This window comes from Drosophila subpulchrella, unplaced genomic scaffold (genome assembly GCF_014743375.2).
Source record: "Drosophila subpulchrella strain 33 F10 #4 breed RU33 unplaced genomic scaffold, RU_Dsub_v1.1 Primary Assembly Seq147, whole genome shotgun sequence".
Taxonomy (NCBI): domain Eukaryota; kingdom Metazoa; phylum Arthropoda; class Insecta; order Diptera; family Drosophilidae; genus Drosophila; species Drosophila subpulchrella.
The window spans coordinates 52,501-80,000 of NW_023665487.1; the positions used below are offsets into that span (position 1 = coordinate 52,501).

The following is a 27,500-nucleotide window of genomic DNA, read 5'->3' on the forward strand; positions in this document are numbered from 1 at the left end:
TGTTTTCTATCGAATACGGCCATTTTTATATAGCATTCGTATACGTTTGTTGTTTTCACAATATATACTTGTTCCGCCACTAATAATAACAAGTTTTTTAATTATTGATGTTAAAAACACAATATTTTTTTTCGTAATACGTAATAATTTTCTTTATATTTGCATATTTCATTCTAAAATATCTTTTTTGTTCGACATACGTCATTATTGTATCCACACATGTACAATTTTTGTTTAACCAATATAAAATATTGAATTAAATCATTTGTATTTTGATGATAAATTTAAAATTTATCTGTATATATTCATATAAGACTCTTTGGTAATATATAATATAAAACCGAGCGCATATATGATATGTACGTTAGAAAAAATAATATATATATATATTATTTTCTTTTAATATAGGGACACCTCTTTTAATTTATCCCCGCAGGGAATTATCACATAACTCAGTATGTGATAATGGCAGACCAATATACATATATATCAAGATTATCAATACAAAATATATATCATTATTAGCCTGCCTCAATTGTAATTATTTATTTGGATTAACGATAAAGTTCGGAAACAATTTGTTATTCTATGTATAATAGAAACCTTGGCCTTTGTTTCAACATTATTATCTTTGGGCTTAAAATATTAACCGTGGAGCCAAGTCTCATATTCATAAATGAATAAAGAAACAAATTTGACGGATTAATATCTTCTCTACCGACAGACAGTATTTTGTCACGTCAATAGTAGATGGCCGGCCCATTGACCATCCTATAGTAGTTTTTGGACCCAATATCTTTAATTCGGGTATTTTCAATTGTCTTTGCCAATCAACCGTTTGGTACTCTCTCATATAATAAGAGAATACACATATAATTCCATTATATGGATATATCTTCATTATTTTATTTGCTACATCACCCTATAATAGTTTTTGAACCCGTCAACTTCAATTCGGGTATTTTCAATTGTCTTTGCCAACCATTTATATGGTATTCTCTATTATAATAAGAGAATACTAGTGTATATCCATTATATGGATATATCATCTTCATATTATTTGCTACACCACCCTATAGTAGTTTTTGAACCCATCATCTGCAATTCGGGTATTTTCAATTGTCTTTGCCAACCAACTATACGGTATTCTCTCTTATAATAAGAGAATACAAGTATATTTTCATTATATGGATATAATGCCATTTATTTTTCAATATCCATATAATTCATTTAGTTTTGTATGTACAAAACAAGTTTTCTTTATAGTATTGACAAAATCATATGTTTACGCATAACATAAGTTTTGACCAATACGAGGAGGGGCCCGCCAACGACCACCTCCCTATAGTAGTTTTTTACCCCACGCACTACTGCGTGCCTGTTTACAGTACTAGTGCCAGCTATCACTAGGTTTATATATCATGTTTCAGTGATATATGGGTAAATTCTACCATTTATTCTTATGTATATGGCATTTCTATGCCATATTTATACAATCCATTCATATCTTAATGTATATTTATTATATTATACATTATTATGCCTTATAGGTATTATACCTATAAGCCATATCCATACGATTCATTCACTAGTGCCGCCCCTCACTAGGTTTATAATTGTTATATCATTGATATACAATTTATTTCTATATATATGGCATTTATATGCCATATCCATACAATGCATTCACATTTCAATGTATATTTACTTGTTATACATTATTATGCCTTATAGGTATTATACCTATAAGCCATATCCATACGATTCACTTATATAAATATATGTATATTTTTCTATACATAATTTTTTTTTACTTTTGTATGGATTTCTATGCATATCCATAGTTTATATGGATATGCTTGGCGTTCTATATAGTATTGACAAATTCATATGCATAACATAAGTTTTGACCAATACGAGGAGGGGCCCGCCAACGACCACCTCCCTATAGTAGTTTTTTACCCCACGCACTATTGCGTGCCTGTTTACAGTACTAGTGCCAGCTATCACTAGGTTTATATATCGTGTTTCAGTGATATATGGGTAAATTCTACCATTTATTCTTATGTATATGGCATTTCTATGCCATATTTATACAATCCATTCATATCTTAATGTATATTTATTATATTATACATTATTATGCCTTATAGGTATTATACCTATAAGCCATATCCATACGATTCATTCACTAGTGCCGCCCCTCACTAGGTTTATAATTGTTATATCATTGATATACAATTTATTTCTATATATATGGCATTTATATGCCATATCCATACAATGCATTCACATTTCAATGTATATTTACTTGTTATACATTATTATGCCTTATAGGTATTATACCTATAAGCCATATCCATACGATTCACTTATATAAATATATGTATATTTTTCTATACATAATTTTTTTTTACTTTTGTATGGATTTCTATGCATATCCATAGTTTATATGGATATGCTTGGCGTTCTATATAGTATTGACAAATTCATATGCATAACATAAGTTTTGACCAATACGAGGAGGGGCCCGCCAACGACCACCTCCCTATAGTAGTTTTTTACCCCACGCACTATTGCGTGCCTGTTTACAGTACTAGTGCCAGCTATCACTAGGTTTATATATCGTGTTTCAGTGATATATGGGTAAATTCTACCATTTATTCTTATGTATATGGCATTTCTATGCCATATTTATACAATCCATTCATATCTTAATGTATATTTATTATATTATACATTATTATGCCTTATAGGTATTATACCTATAAGCCATATCCATACGATTCATTCACTAGTGCCGCCCCTCACTAGGTTTATAATTGTTATATCATTGATATACAATTTATTTCTATATATATGGCATTTATATGCCATATCCATACAATGCATTCACATTTCAATGTATATTTACTTGTTATACATTATTATGCCTTATAGGTATTATACCTATAAGCCATATCCATACGATTCACTTATATAAATATATGTATATTTTTCTATACATAATTTTTTTTTACTTTTGTATGGATTTCTATGCATATCCATAGTTTATATGGATATGCTTGGCGTTCTATATAGTATTGACAAATTCATATGCATAACATAAGTTTTGACCAATACGAGGAGGGGCCCGCCAACGACCACCTCCCTATAGTAGTTTTTTACCCCACGCACTACTGCGTGCCTGTTTACAGTACTAGTGCCAGCTATCACTAGGTTTATATATCGTGTTTCAGTGATATATGGGTAAATTCTACCATTTATTCTTATGTATATGGCATTTCTATGCCATATTTATACAATCCATTCATATCTTAATGTATATTTATTATATTATACATTATTATGCCTTATAGGTATTATACCTATAAGCCATATCCATACGATTCATTCACTAGTGCCGCCCCTCACTAGGTTTATAATTGTTATATCATTGATATACAATTTATTTCTATATATATGGCATTTATATGCCATATCCATACAATGCATTCACATTTCAATGTATATTTACTTGTTATACATTATTATGCCTTATAGGTATTATACCTATAAGCCATATCCATACGATTCACTTATATAAATATATGTATATTTTTCTATACATAATTTTTTTTTACTTTTGTATGGATTTCTATGCATATCCATAGTTTATATGGATATGCTTGGCGTTCTATATAGTATTGACAAATTCATATGCATAACATAAGTTTTGACCAATACGAGGAGGGGCCCGCCAACGACCACCTCCCTATAGTAGTTTTTTACCCCACGCACTATTGCGTGCCTGTTTACAGTACTAGTGCCAGCTATCACTAGGTTTATATATCGTGTTTCAGTGATATATGGGTAAATTCTACCATTTATTCTTATGTATATGGCATTTCTATGCCATATTTATACAATCCATTCATATCTTAATGTATATTTATTATATTATACATTATTATGCCTTATAGGTATTATACCTATAAGCCATATCCATACGATTCATTCACTAGTGCCGCCCCTCACTAGGTTTATAATTGTTATATCATTGATATACAATTTATTTCTATATATATGGCATTTATATGCCATATCCATACAATGCATTCACATTTCAATGTATATTTACTTGTTATACATTATTATGCCTTATAGGTATTATACCTATAAGCCATATCCATACGATTCACTTATATAAATATATGTATATTTTTCTATACATAATTTTTTTTTATTTTGTATGGATTTCTATGCATATCCATAGTTTATATGGATATGCTTGGCGTTCTATATAGTATTGACAAATTCATATGCATAACATAAGTTTTGACCAATACGAGGAGGGGCCCGCCAACGACCACCTCCCTATAGTAGTTTTTTACCCCACGCACTATTGCGTGCATGTTTACAGTACTAGTGCCAGCTATCATTAGGTTTATATATCGTGTTTCAGTGATATATGGGTAAATTCTACCATTTATTCTTATGTATATGGCATTTCTATGCCATATTTATATAATTCATTCATATCTTAATTTATATTTATTATATTATACATTATTATGCCTTATAGGTATTATACCTATAAGCCATATCCATACGATTCATATACTAGTGCAGCCCCTCACTAGGTTTATATATCTCATTTTAATTATATATTGGTAAATTCTATTATTTATTCTTGTGTATATGGCACTTATATGCCGCCATATCTATAAAAATGCATTTATATTTCAATGTATATTTTCTATATTATACATTATTATGCCTTAAAAAGTTATTATACCTACCATAAGGCGATATCCATACGATTCATTTATATAAAAGATATATGTATAATTTTCTATACATAATTTTTTTTTATGAATATATGGGTTTCCTAAGCATATCCATATAATACATTTAGTTTTATATGGATTAGATTGGTCTTCTTTATTGTATTGCCAAACTCATATTGATAAAATAAGTTTTGAACAATAAGAGGATCAGCCGCCAACCAACCAACCACTGCTACCATTGGAGGAACATATACTTACTTTTTATATGTCCTCTTACTTGAATGGTCCTCTCTTTACTTGAAAATTTCATTACCATAGGAATCTATTTATACATGGAATATGATTTCCACTACTTTTTCGCGTCACTAATAATTAATATGACGATACAGACTTGCTACCATAACATAAGTCTTGAACAATAATAGGAGCAGCCGCCAACCAACCACCAACCAACCAACCACTGCTACCATTGATAGTAATTTTATATGTCCTCTTTACTTGAATTTCAATACCATAGGAATATTTATACATGGAATATGTTTTGCCACTACTTTTTCGCGTCACTAATAATATGACGATACAGTCTTGCTACCATAACATAAGTTTTGAACAATAAGAGGAGCAGACACACCAACCAACCAACCGCGCTGCTACCATTATATATACTTATATTTATATAAGTCCTCTTTACTTGAATGGCCTCTTTACTTGAATTTCAATACCATAGGAATATTTATTTATACATGGAATATGTTTTGCCACTACTTTTTCGCGTCACTAATAATATGACGATATAGACTTGCTACCATAACATAAGTTTTGAACAATAAGAGGAGCAGACACCAACCAACCAACCGCTGCTACCATTGAATGAACCATATATACAAACTTTTATATATGTCCTCTTTACTTGAATTTTAATACCATAGGAATATTTATACATGGAATATGTTTGCCACTTTATCATCGCGTCACTAATAAGATGACGATACATTTTGTTTGTTCAATATTTACTTATATATTGATGTTTCCAATTTAGGTCTTTTATATTTCTTCTTCCCTACCTTACACACCACAAACAAAGTGGCGTGCGATGCTGCAAGCAAGCATAATGATTATGCCCGCTTGCAACATCTTTATTATCGAATCATCAAGCAAAGGATAAGCTTCAGTGGATCGCAGTATGGCAGCTGCTCAACCACTTACAACACCTTGCCTGTTACAAAAGTCGTTTACAATTGATTCTAGGCTTTGTCATTGTATTAAATAATGCTTTTATATGTAACTAGCGCGGCATCAGGTGATCAAAGATCCTCCCAATTTACTATGTTACAAATTACATTGGCATCACATCCATTGTCGTTTATAAAGTAAATTATAAACTTTAAATGGTTTAGAAGCCATACAATGCAAATTGCCCCTTATTTATCATTGCAGTCCAGCACGGATACGACCTTAGAGGCGTTCAGGCATAATCCAACGGACGTAGCGTCATACCACTGTTCGCTCGAACAAGTATTGTGCCATTGGTCCGTACCTGCGGTTCCTCTCGTACTACGCAGGAATGCTGTCGCAACAACGTTTTGTCATTAGTAGGGTAAAACTAACCTGTCTCACGACGGTCTAAACCCAGCTCACGTTCCCTTGCATGGGTGAACAATCCAACGCTTGGTGAATTTTGCTTCACAATGATAGGAAGAGCCGACATCGAAGGATCAAAAAGCGACGTCGCTATGAACGCTTGGCCGCCACAAGCCAGTTATCCCTATGGTAACTTTTCTGACACCTCTTGTTAAAAACTCTTTAAACCAAAAGGATCGATAGGCCGAGCTTTTGCTGTCCCTGTGTGTACTGAACACCGAGATCAAGTCAGCATTTGCCCTTTTGCTCTATGTGTGGTTTCTGTCCGCACTGAGCTGGCCTTGGGACACCTCCGTTATTATTTGAGAGATGTACCGCCCCAGTCAAACTCCCTACCTGGCAATGTCCTTGAATTGGATCATACCTGAGTAATTGGAGTTATACCAAATTTTCAAATCAAAAATACATAAATGCACCGTTTTATTAAAGAATTTGTTTGCGATTATATAACAAACTCGTGATACTTTGATCAAGAAGCTTGCATCAAAACCCAATACCATAAGATATAATAAATATATCCGTATAATGGCTAGGAAATGATACACGTTCCATTTAATCAAGTAAGTAAGGAAACAATAAGAGTAGTGGTATTTCATTGGCGATACCAAACCGAAGTCTAATATCTCCCACTTATTCTACACCTCTTATGTCTCCTTACACTGCCAGATTAGAGTCAAGCTCAAAAGGGTCTTCTTTCCCCGCTAATTATTCCAAGCCCGTTCCCTTGGCTGTGGTTTCGCTAGATAGTAGATAGGGACAGTAGGAATCTCGTTAATCCATTCATGCGCGTCACTAATTAGATGACGAGGCATTTGGCTACCTTAAGAGAGTCATAGTTACTCCCGCCGTTGACCCGCGCTTACTTGAATTTCTTCACTTTGACATTCAGAGCACTGGGCAGAAATCACATTGTGTCAACACCCGCTAGGGCCATCACAATGCTTTGTTTTAATTAGACAGTCGGATTCCCCAAGTCCGTGCCAGTTCTGAATTGATTGTTAATTGATAATCGTTATAATTAATAAGAACTAATTGGTTTAACCCAATTAGTATTCTTAAAAATTTTAGCAAGAAAGTTCCACAATTGGCTACGTAACTAAACTATCCGGGGAACAAGTGACCAACATAAATGCCAGACACTCTATTTACCCAGAACGAGCACATAAACCATGTTATTGTTTCCCAATCAAGCCCGACTATCTCAATCTTCAGAGCCAATCCTTATCCCGAAGTTACGGATCTAATTTGCCGACTTCCCTTACCTACATTATTCTATCGACTAGAGACTCTTCACCTTGGAGACCAGCTGCGGATATTGGTACGGCCTGTTGAGAAGTTTGCGTGTCCCCACCATAAATTTTCAAGGTCCGAGGAGAAAATATCGACACAACAGTATATGTCATGCTCTTCTAGCCCATCTACCATATCTCTCTGCGAAAGACTTCCATGGTAGTACGGCTATAAAACAGAAAAGAAAACTCTTCCGATATCTCTCGACGGCTTCTTTATGGTCGTTCCTGTTGCCAGGATGAGCACGAGGCCCATATTTAATAACAAACGGATACTCAACAGGTTACGGAATTGGAACCGTATTCCCTTTCGTTCAAAATTATTCAAGTATATTAATTAGCTTGATTTATATAATATAATTATATTTGTATGGCATTTGTGTTTTACTTGAAAATTTTCGGCTTTCGCCTTGAACTTAGGACCGACTAACTCGTGATCAACCACTGTTCACACGAAACCCTTCTCCACTTCAGTCCTCCAAGGTCTCATTCGATTATTTGCTACTACCACCAAGATCTGTACCAATGGCAGCTCCATGCAGGCTTACGCCAAACACTTCTACGCATACCATTGTACCTTCCTACTCACTAAAGTTTCAAAATTTATATCACAAGTAATATAAATCATCTACTTTAGCGGTAATGTATAGGTATACAACTTAAGCGCCATCCATTTTAAGGGCTAGTTGCTTCGGCAGGTGAGTTGTTACACACTCCTTAGCGGATTTCGACTTCCATGATCACCGTCCTGCTGTTTTAAGCAACCAACGCCTTTCATGGTATCTGCATGAGTTGTTAATTTGGGCACCGTAACATTACGTTTGGTTCATCCCACAGCGCCAGTTCTGCTTACCAAAAGTGGCCCACTGGGCACATTATATCATAACCTTGAACTTCATATCAAGAAAGTTAAGGTTCTTACCCATTTAAAGTTTGAGAATAGGTTAAGATCGTTTCGACCCTAAGGCCTCTAATCATTCGCTTTACCAGATAAGATTATTTTATATAACATTAAAATGCACCAGCTATCCTGAGGGAAACTTCGGAAGGAACCAGCTACTAGATGGTTCGATTGGTCTTTCGCCCCTATACTCAATTCTGACAATCGATTTGCACGTCAGAACTGTTTCGGTCTTCCATCAGGGTTTCCCCTGACTTCAACCTGATCAAGTATAGTTCACCATCTTTCGGGTCACAGCATATATGCTCAAGGTACGTTCCAGTTAGAGGCATAAATAATATAAATATCATTATACATAACTATATAGAACGCCCCGGGATTGTGTTAATTAGCTATAAATAGTTAAAAAACTAATCCCATTATTAGTCAAGTTAATTACGCTATTAGGTTTATATCCCAATAACTTGCACATATGTTAGACTCCTTGGTCCGTGTTTCAAGACGGGTCCCGAAGGTATCCTGAATCTTTCGCATTGTTAATCATACAAGTGCATATAATAAACACAAAAATCAATGATAATTATGCCATTATATAATTCCGAAAAATTAACGCACTGTATTCATATAAATCTATCAGCACTTTATCAAATTAATAACATTTATTCTGTGTTAAAATGCAAGCAAATTAATTTGAATAAACTATAAGTTATATTTTATGATAAATTTTGTATGCTAATAGATTACAATGTCCTTATATGGAAAAAATGCACACTATTATCATAATATTGTTTAAATATTACAATTTTAATGATGAATTTTCCATAACGGATATTCAGGTTCATCGGGCTTAACCTCTAAGCAGTTTCACGTACTGTTTAACTCTCTATTCAGAGTTCTTTTCAACTTTCCCTCACGGTACTTGTTTACTATCGGTCTCATGGTTATATTTAGTTTTAGATGGAGTTTACCACCCACTTAGTGCTGCACTATCAAGCAACACGACTCTTTGGAAACATCATCTAGTAATCATTAACGTTATACGGGCCTGGCACCCTCTATGGGTAAATGGCCTCATTTAAGAAGGACTTAAATCGTTAATTTCTCATACTAGAATATTGACGCTCCATACACTGCATCTCACATTTGCCATATAGACAAAGTGACTTAGTGCTGAACTGATTTCTTTTCGCTCGCCGCTACTAAGAAAATCCTGGTTAGTTTCTTTTCCTCCCCTAATTAATATGCTTAAATTCAGGGGGTAGTCCCATATGAGTTGAGGTTGTGTATAACTTTTTTTGCAATTAATTCTTTATATATAATGATAAAACATTTTATTAAATTCGTTATATATTTTATATATTTGTATGGCATTTGTTTGGTCTAACGAATCAACGAAGAATAATAATATTGTCAACGGCTTTCTATTTACTAATCTTTAATAAGAGACAATTCTAGATAAATTTTTTATGCTAGACATTTCTCAGTATTATTTGATTGAAAAAGAAAATATTTCTCTTCGTTTTTCACATTCAAATTATTTACTAATGTGAGATAATGTTTTTCATATATTTGTTAATATTATGAATAATATAATAATTAAATTATTATTATCCAATAATATACCATATGCTTATAAAATTTCATTATAAAATTTATATAAACAACTTAATTAGCATAGTCTTACAACCCTCAACCATATGTAGTCCAAGCAGCACTATAAAATTAATTAAAGTACATAACAGCATGGACTGCGATATGCGTTCAAAATGTCGATGTTCATGTGTCCTGCAGTTCACACGATGACGCACAGTTTGCTGCGTTCTTCATCGACCCATGAGCCGAGTGATCCACCGCTTAGAGTTTTATATATTGGTTTGGTAATTTTGTCATATATGTTTTTATTGAAAGAAATTAAAAATACACCATTTTACTGGCATATATCAATTCCTTCAATAAATTGATTTTTATACCTAAAACGAATGCTGCGAAATGTCTTAGTTTCATATAACCAATAATATATCAAGTATTTTTTAAATGGCATTTACGGTATTAATACTTTTTTTTAGCGATATATATTGAAATTTATATAAAACATTAACCTGTAATAATCAGGTACAACATTGTACATTTTAGGTTGTTGCATTATCCAATGTATGCGCATAACTGAGATGAACAATACATATCGCAACGCGTGTATATTATGGTCCATATACACACAGTGTTTTATTAATTAATTGCATTTAATATACAATATAATAATAATATTAAATAAATTTAATAATTTCGATTTGCTTGTTCGAATTTGTTATTTGTTTGCTTTTGCTTATTTATTTATCTCTTATTTAATGCAATAATATATTTATTATTACAATTATTATTTCGATTTGCTTGTTCGAAATTTTATATTTGATCTATAAAAGATCATATTTTTGGCAATTTATATTTTATTTGTATTACTATAATATATTATATTATTATAATAAAAACAAATTTTTTTATTAACGGTAAGGATATTAAACAATAATGATCCTTCCGCAGGTTCACCTACGGAAACCTTGTTACGACTTTTACTTCCTCTAAATAATCAAGTTCGGTCAACTTTTGCGAAACAACCGTAACACACAAGGCGTCACAGTGATCACGTCCGGAGACCTCACTAAATAATTCAATCGGTAGTAGCGACGGGCGGTGTGTACAAAGGGCAGGGACGTAATCAATGCGAGTTAATGACTCACACTTACTGGGAATTCCAAGTTCATGTGAACAGTTTCAGTTCACAATCCCAAGCATGAAAGTGGTTCAGCGGTTTACCCGGACCTCTCGGTCTAGGAAATACACGTTGATACTTTCATTGTAGCGCGCGTGCAGCCCAGGACATCTAAGGGCATCACAGACCTGTTATTGCTCAATCTCATTATTGCTAGACGCAATTTGTCCATTTAAGAAGCTAGTGTCCTTATAATGGGACAAACCAACAGGTACGGCTCCACTTATATAAACACATTCAAACACAATAAACATTTTACTGCCACCATGAATGAAGGCTATATAAGCTTCAACACCATAATCCTGAAGATATCTATTTAATATATTTGAGTCTCGTTCGTTATCGGAATTAACCAGACAAATCACTCCACGAACTAAGAACGGCCATGCACCACCACCCATAGATTCGAGAAAGAGCTATCAATCTGTCTTACACACTTATGTTCGGACCTGGTAAGTTTTCCCGTGTTGAGTCAAATTAAGCCGCAGGCTCCACTCCTGGTGGTGCCCTTCCGTCAATTCCTTTAAGTTTCAGCTTTGCAACCATACTTCCCCCGGAGCCCAAAAGCTTTGGTTTCCCGGGAAGCGACTGAGAGAGCCATAAAAGTAGCTACACCCAATTGCTAGCTGGCATCGTTTATGGTTAGAACTAGGGCGGTATCTGATCGCCTTCGAACCTCTAACTTTCGTTCTTGATTAATGAAAACATCTTTGGCAAATGCTTTCGCTTAAGTTAGTCTTACGACGGTCCAAGAATTTCACCTCTCGCGTCGTAATACTAATGCCCCCAAACTGCTTCTATTAATCATTACCTCTTGATCTGAAAACCAATGAAAGCAGAACAGAGGTCTTATTTCATTATCCCATGCACAGAATATTCAGGCATTTGAAGCCTGCTTTAAGCACTCTAATTTGTTCAAAGTAATTGTACCGGCCCACAATAACACTCGTTTAAGAGCACTAATGCAGGTTTTTAAATAGGAGGAACATATGAAAAAATACAAGTATCTAAGCACATGTAAGAACTCCACCGGTAATACGCTTACATACATAAAGGTATAGTACTAACCACAATTGTAAGTTGTACTACCCGTATGAAGCACAAGTTCAACTACGAACGTTTTAACCGCAACAACTTTAATATACGCTATTGGAGCTGGAATTACCGCGGCTGCTGGCACCAGACTTGCCCTCCAATTGGTCCTTGTTAAAGGATTTAAAGTGTACTCATTCCAATTACAGGGCCTCGGATATGAGTCCTGTATTGTTATTTTTCGTCACTACCTCCCCGAGCTGGGAGTGGGTAATTTACGCGCCTGCTGCCTTCCTTAGATGTGGTAGCCGTTTCTCAGGCTCCCTCTCCGGAATCGAACCCTGATTCCCCGTTACCCGTTGCAACCATGGTAGTCCTAGATACTACCATCAAAAGTTGATAGGGCAGACATTTGAAAGATCTGTCGTCGGTACAAGACCATACGATCTGCATGTTATCTAGAGTTCAACCAATATAACGATCTTGCGATCGCTTGGTTTTAGCCTAATAAAAGCACATGTCCCATAAGGTTCATGTTTTAATTGCATGTATTAGCTCTAGAATTACCACAGTTATCCAAGTAACTGTTAACGATCTAAGGAACCATAACTGATATAATGAGCCTTTTGCGGTTTCACTTTTAATTCGTGTGTACTTAGACATGCATGGCTTAATCTTTGAGACAAGCATATAACTACTGGCAGGATCAACCAGAATAATGTTTTTATTCATATTTCATTCATATTTTTGAATAGAAATTAGCAATATAAATTTTATAGATTGTTTTCTATCGAATACGGCCATTTTTATATAGCATTCGTATACGTTTGTTGTTTTCACAATATATACTTGTTCCGCCACTAATAATAACAAGTTTTTTAATTATTGATGTTAAAAACACAATATTTTTTTTCGTAATACGTAATAATTTTCTTTATATTTGCATATTTCATTCTAAAATATCTTTTTTGTTCGACATACGTCATTATTGTATCCACACATGTACAATTTTTGTTTAACCAATATAAAATATTGAATTAAATCATTTGTATTTTGATGATAAATTTAAAATTTATCTGTATATATTCATATAAGACTCTTTGGTAATATATAATATAAAACCGAGCGCATATATGATATGTACGTTAGAAGAAATAATATATATATATATTATTTTCTTTTAATATAGGGACACCTCTTTTAATTTATCCCCGCAGGGAATTATCACATAACTCAGTATGTGATAATGGCAGACCAATATACATATATATCAAGATTATCAATACAAAATATATATCATTATTAGCCTGCCTCAATTGTAATTATTTATTTGGATTAACGATAAAGTTCGGAAACAATTTGTTATTCTATGTATAATAGAAACCTTGGCCTTTGTTTCAACATTATTATCTTTGGGCTTAAAATATTAACCGTGGAGCCAAGTCTCATATTCATAAATGAATAAAGAAACAAATTTGACGGATTAATATCTTCTCTACCGACAGACAGTATTTTGTCACGTCAATAGTAGATGGCCGGCCCATTGACCATCCTATAGTAGTTTTTGGACCCAATATCTTTAATTCGGGTATTTTCAATTGTCTTTGCCAATCAACCGTTTGGTACTCTCTCATATAATAAGAGAATACACATATAATTCCATTATATGGATATATCTTCATTATTTTATTTGCTACATCACCCTATAATAGTTTTTGAACCCGTCAACTTCAATTCGGGTATTTTCAATTGTCTTTGCCAACCATTTATATGGTATTCTCTATTATAATAAGAGAATACTAGTGAATATCCATTATATGGATATATCATCTTCATATTATTTGCTACACCACCCTATAGTAGTTTTTGAACCCATCATCTGCAATTCGGGTATTTTCAATTGTCTTTGCCAACCAACTATACGGTATTCTCTCTTATAATAAGAGAATACAAGTATATTTTCATTATATGGATATAATGCCATTTATTTTTCAATATCCATATAATTCATTTAGTTTTGTATGTACAAAACAAGTTTTCTTTATAGTATTGACAAAATCATATGTTTACGCATAACATAAGTTTTGACCAATACGAGGAGGGGCCCGCCAACGACCACCTCCCTATAGTAGTTTTTTACCCCACGCACTACTGCGTGCCTGTTTACAGTACTAGTGCCAGCTATCACTAGGTTTATATATCGTGTTTCAGTGATATATGGGTAAATTCTACCATTTATTCTTATGTATATGGCATTTCTATGCCATATTTATACAATCCATTCATATCTTAATGTATATTTATTATATTATACATTATTATGCCTTATAGGTATTATACCTATAAGCCATATCCATACGATTCATTCACTAGTGCCGCCCCTCACTAGGTTTATAATTTTTATATCATTGATATACAATTTATTTCTATATATATGGCATTTATATGCCATATCCATACAATGCATTCACATTTCAATGTATATTTACTTGTTATACATTATTATGCCTTATAGGTATTATACCTATAAGCCATATCCATACGATTCACTTATATAAATATATGTATATTTTTCTATACATAATTTTTTTTTACTTTTGTATGGATTTCTATGCATATCCATAGTTTATATGGATATGCTTGGCGTTCTATATAGTATTGACAAATTCATATGCATAACATAAGTTTTGACCAATACGAGGAGGGGCCCGCCAACGACCACCTCCCTATAGTAGTTTTTTACCCCACGCACTACTGCGTGCCTGTTTACAGTACTAGTGCCAGCTATCACTAGGTTTATATATCGTGTTTCAGTGATATATGGGTAAATTCTACCATTTATTCTTATGTATATGGCATTTCTATGCCATATTTATACAATCCATTCATATCTTAATGTATATTTATTATATTATACATTATTATGCCTTATAGGTATTATACCTATAAGCCATATCCATACGATTCATTCACTAGTGCCGCCCCTCACTAGGTTTATAATTGTTATATCATTGATATACAATTTATTTCTATATATATGGCATTTATATGCCATATCCATACAATGCATTCACATTTCAATGTATATTTACTTGTTATACATTATTATGCCTTATAGGTATTATACCTATAAGCCATATCCATACGATTCACTTATATAAATATATGTATATTTTTCTATACATAATTTTTTTTTACTTTTGTATGGATTTCTATGCATATCCATAGTTTATATGGATATGCTTGGCGTTCTATATAGTATTGACAAATTCATATGCATAACATAAGTTTTGACCAATACGAGGAGGGGCCCGCCAACGACCACCTCCCTATAGTAGTTTTTTACCCCACGCACTACTACGTGCCTGTTTACAGTACTAGTGCCAGCTATCACTAGGTTTATATATCGTGTTTCAGTGATATATGGGTAAATTCTACCATTTATTCTTATGTATATGGCATTTCTATGCCATATTTATACAATCCATTCATATCTTAATGTATATTTATTATATTATACATTATTATGCCTTATAGGTATTATACCTATAAGCCATATCCATACGATTCATTCACTAGTGCCGCCCCTCACTAGGTTTATAATTGTTATATCATTGATATACAATTTATTTCTATATATATGGCATTTATATGCCATATCCATACAATGCATTCACATTTCAATGTATATTTACTTGTTATACATTATTATGCCTTATAGGTATTATACCTATAAGCCATATCCATACGATTCACTTATATAAATATATGTATATTTTTCTATACATAATTTTTTTTTACTTTTGTATGGATTTCTATGCATATCCATAGTTTATATGGATATGCTTGGCGTTCTATATAGTATTGACAAATTCATATGCATAACATAAGTTTTGACCAATACGAGGAGGGGCCCGCCAACGACCACCTCCCTATAGTAGTTTTTTACCCCACGCACTACTACGTGCCTGTTTACAGTACTAGTGCCAGCTATCACTAGGTTTATATATCGTGTTTCAGTGATATATGGGTAAATTCTACCATTTATTCTTATGTATATGGCATTTCTATGCCATATTTATACAATCCATTCATATCTTAATGTATATTTATTATATTATACATTATTATGCCTTATAGGTATTATACCTATAAGCCATATCCATACGATTCATTCACTAGTGCCGCCCCTCACTAGGTTTATAATTGTTATATCATTGATATACAATTTATTTCTATATATATGGCATTTATATGCCATATCCATACAATGCATTCACATTTCAATGTATATTTACTTGTTATACATTATTATGCCTTATAGGTATTATACCTATAAGCCATATCCATACGATTCACTTATATAAATATATGTATATTTTTCTATACATAATTTTTTTTTATTTTTGTATGGATTTCTATGCATATCCATAGTTTATATGGATATGCTTGGCGTTCTATATAGTATTGACAAATTCATATGCATAACATAAGTTTTGACCAATACGAGGAGGGGCCCGCCAACGACCACCTCCCTATAGTAGTTTTTTACCCCACGCACTATTGCGTGCATGTTTACAGTACTAGTGCCAGCTATCATTTGGTTTATATATCGTGTTTCAGTGATATATGGGTAAATTCTACCATTTATTCTTATGTATATGGCATTTCTATGCCATATTTATATAATTCATTCATATCTTAATTTATATTTATTATATTATACATTATTATGCCTTATAGGTATTATACCTATAAGCCATATCCATACGATTCATATACTAGTGCAGCCCCTCACTAGGTTTATATATCTCATTTTAATTATATATTGGTAAATTCTATTATTTATTCTTGTGTATATGGCACTTATATGCCGCCATATCTATAAAAATGCATTTATATTTCAATGTATATTTTCTATATTATACATTATTATGCCTTAAAAAGTTATTATACCTACCATAAGGCGATATCCATACGATTCATTTATATAAAAGATATATGTATAATTTTCTATACATAATTTTTTTTTATGAATATATGGGTTTCCTAAGCATATCCATATAATACATTTAGTTTTATATGGATTAGATTGGTCTTCTTTATTGTATTGCCAAACTCATATTGATAAAATAAGTTTTGAACAATAAGAGGATCAGCCGCCAACCAACCAACCACTGCTACCATTGGAGGAACATATACTTACTTTTTATATGTCCTCTTACTTGAATGGTCCTCTCTTTACTTGAAAATTTCATTACCATAGGAATCTATTTATACATGGAATATGATTTCCACTACTTTTTCGCGTCACTAATAATTAATATGACGATACAGACTTGCTACCATAACATAAGTCTTGAACAATAATAGGAGCAGCCGCCAACCAACCACCAACCAACCAACCACTGCTACCATTGATAGTAATTTTATATGTCCTCTTTACTTGAATTTCAATACCATAGGAATATTTATACATGGAATATGTTTTGCCACTACTTTTTCGCGTCACTAATAATATGACGATACAGTCTTGCTACCATAACATAAGTTTTGAACAATAAGAGGAGCAGACACACCAACCAACCAACCGCGCTGCTACCATTGAAGGAACATATACTTATATTTATATAAGTCCTCTTTACTTGAATGGCCTCTTTACTTGAATTTCAATACCATAGGAATATTTATTTATACATGGAATATGTTTTGCCACTACTTTTTCGCGTCACTAATAATATGACGATATAGACTTGCTACCATAACATAAGTTTTGAACAATAAGAGGAGCAGACACCAACCAACCAACCGCTGCTACCATTGAATGAACCATATATACAAACTTTTATATATGTCCTCTTTACTTGAATTTTAATACCATAGGAATATTTATACATGGAATATGTTTGCCACTTTATCATCGCGTCACTAATAAGATGACGATACATTTTGTTTGTTCAATATTTACTTATATATTGATGTTTCCAATTTAGGTCTTTTATATTTCTTCTTCCCTACCTTACACACCACAAACAAAGTGGCGTGCGATGCTGCAAGCAAGCATAATGATTATGCCCGCTTTGCAACATCTTTATTATCGAATCATCAAGCAAAGGATAAGCTTCAGTGGATCGCAGTATGGCAGCTGCTCAACCACTTACAACACCTTGCCTGTTACAAAAGTCGTTTACAATTGATTCTAGGCTTTGTCATTGTATTAAATAATGCTTTTATATGTAACTAGCGCGGCATCAGGTGATCAAAGATCCTCCCAATTTACTATGTTACAAATTACATTGGCATCACATCCATTGTCGTTTATAAAGTAAATTATAAACTTTAAATGGTTTAGAAGCCATACAATGCAAATTGCCCCTTATTTATCATTGCAGTCCAGCACGGATACGACCTTAGAGGCGTTCAGGCATAATCCAACGGACGTAGCGTCATACCACTGTTCGCTCGAACAAGTATTGTGCCATTGGTCCGTACCTGCGGTTCCTCTCGTACTACGCAGGAATGCTGTCGCAACAACGTTTTGTCATTAGTAGGGTAAAACTAACCTGTCTCACGACGGTCTAAACCCAGCTCACGTTCCCTTGCATGGGTGAACAATCCAACGCTTGGTGAATTTTGCTTCACAATGATAGGAAGAGCCGACATCGAAGGATCAAAAAGCGACGTCGCTATGAACGCTTGGCCGCCACAAGCCAGTTATCCCTATGGTAACTTTTCTGACACCTCTTGTTAAAAACTCTTTAAACCAAAAGGATCGATAGGCCGAGCTTTTGCTGTCCCTGTGTGTACTGAACACCGAGATCAAGTCAGCATTTGCCCTTTTGCTCTATGTGTGGTTTCTGTCCGCACTGAGCTGGCCTTGGGACACCTCCGTTATTATTTGAGAGATGTACCGCCCCAGTCAAACTCCCTACCTGGCAATGTCCTTGAATTGGATCATACCTGAGTAATTGGAGTTATACCAAATTTTCAAATCAAAAATACATAAATGCACCGTTTTATTAAAGAATTTGTTTGCGATTATATAACAAACTCGTGATACTTTGATCAAGAAGCTTGCATCAAAACCCAATACCATAAGATATAATAAATATATCCGTATAATGGCTAGGAAATGATACACGTTCCATTTAATCAAGTAAGTAAGGAAACAATAAGAGTAGTGGTATTTCATTGGCGATACCAAACCGAAGTCTAATATCTCCCACTTATTCTACACCTCTTATGTCTCCTTACACTGCCAGATTAGAGTCAAGCTCAAAAGGGTCTTCTTTCCCCGCTAATTATTCCAAGCCCGTTCCCTTGGCTGTGGTTTCGCTAGATAGTAGATAGGGACAGGTGTGTCTCGGATCCCTCCGAACTTGTTTTACGTGGCGTGTTCCACAATGAAGGGATTACAACCACGGCATTCTAATATACCCACAAGTGAGTATATAATGCACGGGTCTAGGTTAAGCGCCAGACCAACGCCCCGGACTAGAAGCTATAGCTATGTACATAGCATCCACCCCAGTAGCAATTCGAGTACTTACTTGTCGGGCAAGCACTCCCCCTTGCGTAGGGGCGAGATCTATCTAAAATCTCTACTGTTCTGTGGGTCACAGCACCCGAGTTGTATAACGCAACATCCACGTCGAGCCCGAGGACTCTACCCGCGATATAGGTGTCAACCACAGCCACCACGATACTCCCACAAGGGGGCCAACCTCAATGAGCAGCCTTGGAGCTGCTCAACCCGTGGTACCGAAATTACAGGCTCGGTGAGCCTCACCCCTTCAGCTCCGACAAGCTCGGATGGGGCAACCATTGCCATATTAGTCGCCTCCTACGACAAGCTATGGCAGGCTGTGGCAGTATTCTTCGCCGCTACCACACGGCAAAAGAGGTGTGGGACTAACGTCCCGGCGCCTGTGGTTCCTCCCTCGTCGCATCCATCCTTCGCCTCAAGAAGGCAGCATCGGCAAAAACTCCTAGGAGACGCATCCGTTCTGGGGTCTCGACTACTCCCGCGACGATCCATCTTCCCTGGTCTCGAACGACTCCAAGGGCATCCAGGTCCCGCAAATCGTTGTACAGGCGGCATTCACACAGTATGTGGCGCCAGTCCTCTCTTGCCACGCCACATGAGCATGCGGTCGTGGTGCTGAGGGTCCTGCCTTGCAGAAATGCGTTCATCGACCCGTGTCCTGTCAGCAAGAATCCGGCTTTGAGGGTAAAGACAAAGTCTTTCCTCTTGTAGACGAACGCTGCCTCTGGGAAAAACTCGCGAGTCACGGAGCCGTGTTCCGCGCGATCCCATCTGAGTTGCCACTCATTTAGCAGACGTTCGTCTAGCAGCGCCATCTTAGCTTTCCAGTCCAACACGGACAGGTCCTGTCCGTGGAGCCAGTCGCTCTCATCCAGGGGGACATCCTTCCTCAGCTTGAACTTCACGGCGATCCTGTGAGCATCCAGATCCATTGGAGGAGCACCAGCAAGCACCTGCAGTGCCACCGTGGACACTGTGCGGCATACCGGTAGGCATCCTAAAAGGATGGACCTCTGGCACGAGGTGAGGAGTTTAAGGGACTTGCCCCTACTCGCCGCCTTGTACCAGACCGAGGCACCAAAGAGTGCACAGGGGACCATGAGTCCGCTGTAAATCGTCCTCTTAGCACGGGAGCTGAGCCCCCAATCGACTCGAAGCACCCGCGCTAGTCCTCCGGCAACTCCAGCCAGCCGATCTCTGAGAGCAGAGATATGCGGGAGAAAACTCAACCGCTCGCCGACTAAGATGCCAAGGTACCGGCATTTGGTGACGTAAGGCAGGCTTGCTCCAGCAAACCGTACCGTCGGTCTCCTCGTGCGTGAAAGCTGTCCTTTCAGCAACATTATTGCCGTCTTGCTGGTTGACACACTCACTCCAACCTCAGCTCCCCAGGCTCCCACGATGTCCATCAACTGCTCGCCCTTCCGCTCCAGATCGGCACGGGAATTCCCGTCGACGAAAAGCAGAAGATCATCTGCAAACGCGCTCAGAGCACAATGTGGCTCCAAGCGCTGAAGCAGCACATCCATCAGTAAATTCCAAATAAATGGACCACTGACGGACCCTTGCGGGCAGCCCCGTGTAACCGCAACTGTGGCTGCTTCATACCTGCTGATGATGCTTGCGCTACGGCCGGAAAAATAGCTTTTCCACAAGTCGATTTCTCGACAGCCTACGTCGACAAGCCGATCCAGCACCGCACTCCACTCCACGTTGTCGAAGGCTCCCTTGAAATCGACAAAGATTCCAAGGACCCTCCTCTCGCGACTGTTGGCGACGGTGTTTTTGGCGTGCATCCACGCATCCTCCACGCAGCGTCCAGGCCTGAATCCGAATTGCCATCTGCAGCCATCCGGTAGCACATCCTTCAGCCGATTCACCATGATTCCCTCAAGCGCCTTTCCGAACACTGGCAAAAGGCATATGCCGCGATAAGAGGCAGGATCGCTCCTGTCCTTATCTGGCCCCTTTACCAGCGGTATCACTCTCGGGTGCTTCCACTCGGCCGGAAAGTATCCTTCCGAGATGCACCGAGAGTACAGCTTCGTCAGGTGCTGAGGGATGGCACGCCATACCTCCTTGACAATACCGCCCGTGATGCCATCCATACCCGGCGATCGCCGGCTTCTCAGCCTCGCGACGCTGGTTGCCACCTCGAAGGCTTCGAGGATCGGTGGGGCACCAGGGGGTATGTCTTCTCGTGTCGTCGACTCCGCAGCAGGGAAAAAGTTGCGGAGGAGCACACTTGCGCAGTCGTGCCAAGTTACGGAAAGCGCGCCGTTCGACCGGAGACATCCGAGATCGGCTGTCTTCTTCCGGCCTCGGCATATTCGGTATACGTGCCCCCATGGATCATCCTTGTGCCGTCCCACGAAGTCCCGCCAGTTTTGCTCCTTTGTCGTCAAGATAAGCTTCTTGTACTGGCCTGAGGCAAATCTCAGTCCAGCGGCAAGTTGCTCAGCATCGTCGGTGCCACTCCGGCGAGCTGCCTGCAGCCTACGCCTCAGTCTCCGGACCTCTTGGCGCTTGGTACTCAGCTCAGGATTCCACCATATTACGTTTCCCCTCGCTGCAGGTATCCTGCGCCCTATCACCCTGTCGCACACATCGTGTACGATGGAGCGAAGGGCAGACACATGGTCGTCCAACGGCGATTCCTCCAGTTCCTCGAGACTCTGTGCTGCACTCCTTAACTCTACACTGAATCTTCGCCAACTTGCATTGGAGAGCTTCCATTGCGGTACCGGAGCTAGGCTCTCAACGGTACTGCTCGGATCTGGAGTAACCTCAACAGTGATAATGTTGTGGTCACTCAGCTCCCAGAAGTCAACTCTCCAATCGTAGGTTGCCCATACTCGCGCCGCTTCGTTGGCGAAGGTCACGTCGATATCACTTCTAGAGCGGTGATTATCGAACGTGAACACCTGGCTGGCCGTATTCAGTACACTGGCACCGCTTGCGATTATCCACTCGTTCATGAGCTGTCCCCGTTCGCGGTTCAGGCGGTCTCCAGAGTTGTCTGGGGATTTGCTGAACCACATAGGGGAGACTGCGTTAGCATCAAGTCCGAGGATTGTCGGTGTTCTGCTAGCTAATAGCAGAACCGTATCCAGGTAGTCAGTGTAGGGCTCCAGAGCAGCTAGATGCTGGCAGTATACGGAGGCCAGAAAGATTGTGCCATATCTTCCTGTGACACTCACGCACACTCCGTAGTCCGTCGTCAAAGCCTCGATGGGCATGCAGATGGCAGATGGGTCGTCCACGATGATGGCAGCTTTCTTCCTCCTATCGGCGAATATCCTCATTCCTCCAGGCAGTCCAGTGAGTCGCTTGCCAGCGTCCACGTAGGGCTCCTGGACTAGTGCGAACAGGTGGCCAGCATCTCTCATCTGCTTGGCAAGCTCGATGACAGCGCAACGGCCTCGACCACAGTTAGCTTGGATGAACCTAAACATTAATGTCTAGAGTTCACCCTTGCAAGCACCGCCGCGTATACCGGACATCCAGGGGACAGCATGTGGTGCCCCGACTGGTAGCCCTTAAAACGGCAATTCCGGCAGTCCACCGGGTTCTGACATGCGCGCGCACTGTGGCCAGTCTGTCCGCACTGCCGGCAGACATTCTCTTTATACCGGCAGTCCTTGATCTTGTGGTCAAATCCAACGCATCTGTGGCACGCGTATGTGCGCTCCAACGCCCGGCAATTATAGGCGAACCAGCCAATGTAGGCCTTTCCGCCATCGAGCACGTCGAGGGCCGTGGTGCTGACTTCCAGCGTCACATTAACTGTGGCGCCGTCCGCCTGCGACCACGACTTCTCCAGTCGAACCTGCTTTTTGAACAATTCCAGACTCATCTTATCAGCGAAGTTGTTTTTGTACAACTCGCTCATAAACTCATCCGGCGGCGTCGCAGTGTCCACGTTGCTGACCACAATTTTCGGCGTTTGCGCTGGGCTTTGCTTCACCTCTAGGCCAGCTTCTACAAACTTCTTGTTGGCGACCACCTTTTGTATCTCGCCGGACGATGGGGTGCGGATGATGGCACCGCCACGCGCCAGCCCTCTCACCTCATGCAGACGTACTCCTAGCGAGGGAGCAATCTCCTTTCTGACTTTTTCCGCCAGCTCCTTACCCGAAATTTTCGGGTCGGAACTGTGGACAATGGCCGACCAGGTCTCGCGCGGTTTTCGCGGCATCGGGACCGGAACGGCGGATGGCATCGGGAGGCTTGGATATGCAGAGGCATATGCAGAGGGCATCCGCGGGGCAGCAGGTTGGGTAGTCGGCGGCGGCGGCGGCGGTGGTGCCTTCTTGGACTGCCGATATCGGTCTTCCAGGACCACGTTACGCAGCGTGAGCGCCGAAATAAGGGCCTCATATTTGGCCACGACGAGTAGCAGCTCCCTGGTGGAGCTCCTCACGATAACGCTGGTGTCGAGTATAAGCTCGGTGCGAATCTTCGCAACTTCCGCGGAAATCCGTCCGGGGCCACCCCTCACCACCTCCATGGCGTGGTCATACTTCACGACGTCTCCAGCGGCGGCGGCAGTAGCGGCGTCAGCAGCGGCGTCAGCGCTAGTAGCGACGTCAGCACTGGCAGCAGCGACGGGGTCAGCGGTGGTCTTGATAGTCTTCACCTCTTTTGCGCGCGATGCCACCATCGATGACGTCATAGGACGTGCTTTGGAGCGCTTTTTTTCTCCGCCGGGTGTAACAGTCTTCGCCCTAGCTCCCTTCGCGGACGATGCAGATGATGAAGGGCGACCCTCTGGTTGGTCGTCCCAGTCCTTGTCCGTTTCAACAATATTCGCCCACGATTCCTCGTCGAGCGCAATCAACTTAGCTTTTGGGTTGTCTCGCACCTTACCTCGGCTGCGCTTACCGTCGAGGCGCATCTCGCCCTCGCTCATTGAATCCTCCCCCTCCGACATCTCTTTGGTGGTGTTAAAAATGGGACTCAAAAATACACTCACCCAATTTTTGTTAAGGTCCAGTAGCCTTTTCAGCTCGACTCAAATTTTTAAAACAAAATAAATTACCAAAAATGCTTTCAATTGTTCACAAAAGGAAAACGCGTATTCCGCCGCTCCTGGCGTGTGTATGATCACGCGAGCAACACTACTTGACCGCGCAGCCAAACCGCGGAGTCTGATACCACTTCCGCCAATGTAACTTTTGAGGAAACGCAAAAACACGAATTTTCGAATCGAGCAAAAATAAACAGGTACGATTACTTACACTGCCAGATTAGAGTGTCAGTAGATAGGGACAGTAGGAATCTCGTTAATCCATTCATGCGCGTCACTAATTAGATGACGAGGCATTTGGCTACCTTAAGAGAGTCATAGTTACTCCCGCCGTTGACCCGCGCTTACTTGAATTTCTTCACTTTGACATTCAGAGCACTGGGCAGAAATCACATTGTGTCAACACCCGCTAGGGCCATCACAATGCTTTGTTTTAATTAGACAGTCGGATTCCCCAAGTCCGTGCCAGTTCTGAATTGATTGTTAATTGATAATCGTTATAATTAATAAGAACTAATTGGTTTAACCCAATTAGTATTCTTAAAAATTTTAGCAAGAAAGTTCCACAATTGGCTACGTAACTAAACTATCCGGGGAACAAGTGACCAACATAAATGCCAGACACTCTATTTACCCAGAACGAGCACATAAACCATGTTATTGTTTCCCAATCAAGCCCGACTATCTCAATCTTCAGAGCCAATCCTTATCCCGAAGTTACGGATCTAATTTGCCGACTTCCCTTACCTACATTATTCTATCGACTAGAGACTCTTCACCTTGGAGACCAGCTGCGGATATTGGTACGGCCTGTTGAGAAGTTTGCGTGTCCCCACCATAAATTTTCAAGGTCCGAGGAGAAAATATCGACACAACAGTATATGTCATGCTCTTCTAGCCCATCTACCATATCTCTCTGCGAAAGACTTCCATGGTAGTACGGCTATAAAACAGAAAAGAAAACTCTTCCGATATCTCTCGACGGCTTCTTTATGGTCGTTCCTGTTGCCAGGATGAGCACGAGGCCCATATTTAATAACAAACGGATACTCAACAGGTTACGGAATTGGAACCGTATTCCCTTTCGTTCAAAATTATTCAAGTATATTAATTAGCTTGATTTATATAATATAATTATATTTGTATGGCATTTGTGTTTTACTTGAAAATTTTCGGCTTTCGCCTTGAACTTAGGACCGACTAACTCGTGATCAACCACTGTTCACACGAAACCCTTCTCCACTTCAGTCCTCCAAGGTCTCATTCGATTATTTGCTACTACCACCAAGATCTGTACCAATGGCAGCTCCATGCAGGCTTACGCCAAACACTTCTACGCATACCATTGTACCTTCCTACTCACTAAAGTTTCAAAATTTATATCACAAGTAATATAAATCATCTACTTTAGCGGTAATGTATAGGTATACAACTTAAGCGCCATCCATTTTAAGGGCTAGTTGCTTCGGCAGGTGAGTTGTTACACACTCCTTAGCGGATTTCGACTTCCATGATCACCGTCCTGCTGTTTTAAGCAACCAACGCCTTTCATGGTATCTGCATGAGTTGTTAATTTGGGCACCGTAACATTACGTTTGGTTCATCCCACAGCGCCAGTTCTGCTTACCAAAAGTGGCCCACTGGGCACATTATATCATAACCTTGAACTTCATATCAAGAAAGTTAAGGTTCTTACCCATTTAAAGTTTGAGAATAGGTTAAGATCGTTTCGACCCTAAGGCCTCTAATCATTCGCTTTACCAGATAAGATTATTTTATATAACATTAAAATGCACCAGCTATCCTGAGGGAAACTTCGGAAGGAACCAGCTACTAGATGGTTCGATTGGTCTTTCGCCCCTATACTCAATTCTGACAATCGATTTGCACGTCAGAACTGTTTCGGTCTTCCATCAGGGTTTCCCCTGACTTCAACCTGATCAAGTATAGTTCACCATCTTTCGGGTCACAGCATATATGCTCAAGGTACGTTCCAGTTAGAGGCATAAATAATATAAATATCATTATACATAACTATATAGAACGCCCCGGGATTGTGTTAATTAGCTATAAATAGTTAAAAAACTAATCCCATTATTAGTCAAGTTAATTACGCTATTAGGTTTATATCCCAATAACTTGCACATATGTTAGACTCCTTGGTCCGTGTTTCAAGACGGGTCCCGAAGGTATCCTGAATCTTTCGCATTGTTAATCATACAAGTGCATATAATAAACACAAAAATCAATGATAATTATGCCATTATATAATTCCGAAAAATTAACGCACTGTATTCATATAAATCTATCAGCACTTTATCAAATTAATAACATTTATTCTGTGTTAAAATGCAAGCAAATTAATTTGAATAAACTATAAGTTATATTTTATGATAAATTTTGTATGCTAATAGATTACAATGTCCTTATATGGAAAAAATGCACACTATTATCATAATATTGTTTAAATATTACAATTTTAATGATGAATTTTCCATAACGGATATTCAGGTTCATCGGGCTTAA

At 38.3% G+C, this 27,500-nt stretch overlaps 3 non-coding genes and 1 pseudogene across 3 annotated transcripts; all 4 read right to left on the reverse strand.

The window, feature by feature from the left end:
- Positions 1–5,911: 5,911 nt before the first annotated feature.
- Positions 5,912–9,882, reverse strand: LOC119558898. Its single transcript, XR_005220517.1, has one exon. It is a non-coding gene; the product is annotated as a large subunit ribosomal RNA (ribosomal RNA).
- Positions 9,883–10,283: 401 nt separating this feature from the next.
- On the reverse strand, positions 10,284–10,462 carry LOC119558907. Its single transcript, XR_005220524.1, has one exon. It is a non-coding gene; the product is annotated as a 5.8S ribosomal RNA (ribosomal RNA).
- Positions 10,463–11,121: 659 nt separating this feature from the next.
- Positions 11,122–13,116, reverse strand: LOC119558884. The gene has a single exon (XR_005220504.1). It is a non-coding gene; the product is annotated as a small subunit ribosomal RNA (ribosomal RNA).
- Positions 13,117–18,496: 5,380 nt separating this feature from the next.
- LOC119558905 overlaps positions 18,497–27,500 on the reverse strand; it is a 9,435-nt pseudogene continuing 431 nt past the window's right edge.